Source organism: Loxodonta africana, chromosome 4, assembly GCF_030014295.1.
Source record: "Loxodonta africana isolate mLoxAfr1 chromosome 4, mLoxAfr1.hap2, whole genome shotgun sequence".
Lineage (NCBI taxonomy): Eukaryota > Metazoa > Chordata > Mammalia > Proboscidea > Elephantidae > Loxodonta > Loxodonta africana.
The window spans coordinates 81992373-81996325 of NC_087345.1; the positions used below are offsets into that span (position 1 = coordinate 81992373).

The following is a 3953-nucleotide window of genomic DNA, read 5'->3' on the forward strand; positions in this document are numbered from 1 at the left end:
GCTTGTTTTTAGAAGTAAAGTGGACTGAAAAACTTCAGTAATTAAGAGAAGACTATATTAGTTGTTTAACGCATTAAATTAAAGGACCCTCAAATGCTCATGTCGTTTATTTCACAAGTCATTTCCCTCAAAATTAGAGAATAAAACCAAATCAAACCTATTGCCATTAAGTCGATTCCGACTCATAGTGACCCTCTAGGACAGAGTAGAACTGCCCCATAGAGTTTCCAAGGAGCACCTGGTGGATTTGAACTGTCGACCTTTTGGTTACCAGGTGTAGCACTTAATCACTATACCACCGGGGTTTCTCAAATTAGACAATAGGGGATTTTAAACTGGTAACAGGCAATAACGTTAAGCCTAAGAACTTTATAGCAGAGGGAAGGTTGAAGGAAGAACATCAATAGCCAGTATAAGGATAGAAAGTACAACTGTTAACACAATCAGCTGCTAAACAAAAGGCTGGCAGTTTGATTCCTCCAAGAGGCTCCTTAGAAGAAAAGCCTAGAAATCTACTTCCAAAAATTCAACCATTTAAAACTCTATGGAGCACAATTGAAATTAGACACAAATGCAGTCACAATGTGTCAGAATTGACACAATAGCAACGGGTATTGGTAACATGATAGGAGGGAAAGAAGAAAGGAAAGAGAATTCGGTGTGTGAAATGACCCTGACCTATCACTCAGTCCTGCCTATGAAAATCTTCGCTCTGCGACTTCCTAGTGCTTGGCAAGATAGCACCTCTCCACTAAACCATTTCTACCATGATCCGAAGTTGGTTTCCTAGATATAAACATGTCTATGAACCCTGAAGAATACAACTTGCTAACTCAGCTGTAAGTGAGTGCTGATATTACCAACTCTAAATGCCCCCCCAATCCCCCCCCCCAAAAAAAAACACTGCCTTTGCATCTAATCCGACACATAGCCACCCCGTGGGACAGAGTAGACCTGCTCCTTAGGGTTTCCAAGGCTGGAAATATTTACGCAAGCAGACTGCCACAGCTTTCTTCCACGGAGTGGCCGGTAGCTTTGAACCGATGAACTTTTGGTTAGCAGCCAAGTGACTTGTCCACTGTGCCACCAGGGCTCCCACATAATAGCCTACAGCAACTGAGTGAAGACAGTAAAATACACATCACTACTAAGAGTGATTGCCAAGGAAAAGGCATGGAGTAGTTATTGCCCTAAAACCAAAGTTGCATTTTCACCGTTATCTCATCTTACTATATCCCTAAGCATGCACTAAAATGAAATATTATCTCCCATCAAAAGACGGAAAGCTCCTTGGGGGACACACTTATTCATGGTTAGTTCTTCAGACTCTGATGTTAAACATTTATCTGAAGAAGTCAATTTCTATTATTTACTTGAGCAATACAAAAGAAGATAAAACTACTTAATGCATTTTTAATTCTCAATTGGGAGCACACACATTGGGTAGTATTGGGTACAAGGGATTTCCCTACAAAACCCTGAGTTATGCCTAAAATTGCTCAATCTATAATCAATTCCACAAATAAAACACAAAGACATCTTATGAACCAATATATTATTTTTAAGCAACTGTAACCCAAGAGACAATGCATTTACCAGCTCTTCTTTTGCAGAATGGATACTTGAAGCACCTGTTTGCAACTTGAATCACACCAAAGGCAAGTTTTGATTTGAAGGAGAAGAGATCTCCCTGAGCCATCCTCTCCCACAACTAATGGGATTCCTGAAAAAACATGTGCAGGGAGGCATGAAACTCCTGGGAGTAACTGAAAATGGTAAATAAACTTCAAGGAAAATGTGAGTTTTACAAAACCTGTTAATAAAAATTAGTCCATTTGACCAGTTTGTTACTGGACGATTCTTGGGCAAGTTACATTTCTCAAGAACTCAGAGAATATAAGCAGCAGGGTTAGAGGGCTGGTGGGAATTTAGTGGGGAGAGGCGATTTGAAGGGAGGAACAGCAGCTATTGTTGAAAGGAGAGGTCACTAAGATATTCAGAGGAAGATTCTGAAGACTGAGTGCTGCTCAGAAAAGCAGGGAGGTCGATCTCACTGGCAGGGAGAGCAAGTACCACAGACCATTCCTTCTGGGAGGACAGGCTTTCTCAGGTTTATTCTCAGATCTCAGGAAAAGGTTTCTTGTAAATCTTCAGGAAACCCTCTACCTAAAAAACACTTTTACTGGTTTAAAAGTGCTTTCATGTACTTAAAAGCAGAAAATACACAACAAAGATACACCTTTGTATTTTAAACTTTTTGTTCCTAATTCGGGATCATTCTAAGTGCAAAGCTATTATCCAGCCCTTTGCAGTTATTTTATTTCAAAATACAGCCAGAGACCAGAATAAAATACTCCTTGACAAATTCTTCTCTGTTACAAAAGTGGAGCTGAAAAGAAGGCCGGGAAAAGCAAAGAAAAAGGAGGCAGAAGAAAAAAATGTCAAGAATAATGGAATAATCTGTAACATTGATCAGACCTATGTCCTGAGGCAATGATAATGAGAAACACCGTATGAAACGAGATACCTGATTCCTGCTGTGTGTTTTCATCTGACATCTGTAAAGGGGAATTATAAGCCTTTGGTTCATATTTAAATATTTCCAGTAAAATTCCACAATCCAAATGCCAAATGCATTACATTAATACTGATTGCGTCTTTCATTCACGCTCCATGCTGACGTCTTATGTTGCTTGTGTCTTCAAGTCCAATCATTTTTGACTTGACACAGGAGGTAATGACAAATCACACAGTGATAACAACATTCATCCTGCTGGGGATGACGGAGGACCCAAAATTACAAATCGTGCTTTTGGTATTTTTATTTCTCACCTACTTTTTGTGTGTGGCTGGGAACATGACAATTATCACCCTCACACTTTTGGATTCCCATCTTCAAACTCCCATGTATTTTTTTCTCTGAAATTTCTCTTTCTTAGAAGTCTCATTCACCTCTGTCTGTATTCCCAGATTCCTGTACAGCCTGACAACTGGAGATAAAACCTGTACCTATAATGCTTGTGCCTCACAATTGTTTTTTGTTATCCTCTTTGGAGCAACTGAATTTTTTCTCCTTGCTGCCATGTCCTATGATCGCTACGTGGCCATCTGTAAGCCCTTACATTACACAAGAATCATGAACAACAAGTTCTGCACTACACTCCTTCTCTGCTACTGGATTGCTGGCCTGTTGATTATTGTCCCCCCTCTTGGCATGGGTCTCCGGCTGGAATTCTGTGACTCCAATCTCACTGGTAGTTTTGCTTGTGACGCATATCCTATTCTACAGATCACCTGTTCTAACACAGAGCTTATAGAAAAGGTTGTTTTGGCTTTTGCTGTGCTAACACTGATTACTACCCTACTGGGTGTGCTTCTCTCCTACACATACATCATCAGCACCATTCTAAAATTCCCTTCTGCCCAACAAAGGAAAAAGGCCTTTTCCACCTGTTCTTCTCACATGATTGTGGTTTCCATGAGCTATGGCAGTTCCATCTTTGCCTACATTAAACCTTCAGGAAAGGAAGGAGTAGCCCTTAATAAGGTGGTGGGGCTGCTCTTAACCTCAGTTGTCCCTCTGCTTAATCCTTTCATTTATACACTACGAAACAAGCAGGTAAAGGAAGCCTTCAAAGACACCGTGAAAAGGATTGCATTTCTCATAAAGAAGTAAGAGATTGTGGATGTTTTCAGGGTAAGTTTTTTTTAAATCTAGATAACCCGTGAAAGTTTTACATGAATTTGCCAAATATAAACTTCCTTTATTTTGTAGATTTGTCAAACTACCTATCCCTGTGAACATTTTTCTCTCATAATTAGGGAAAAAAAAAAAAATCAAGGTACTCAGTTCTCTTTCGTATCTATTCGCTTTCGTTTTACCATTAATGCATTCATCTAAGACTAGATTCGCACGGTACCCAATGTTGTAAAACGGAAATCAAACAAATAAA

General features: G+C 39.6%; 1 pseudogene; it reads left to right on the forward strand.

Moving 5' to 3' along the window:
* Positions 1-2413: 2413 nt before the first annotated feature.
* LOC100661787 (olfactory receptor 6C2-like) lies at positions 2414-3676 on the forward strand (annotated as a pseudogene).
* The last annotated feature ends 277 nt before the right edge of the window (positions 3677-3953 follow it).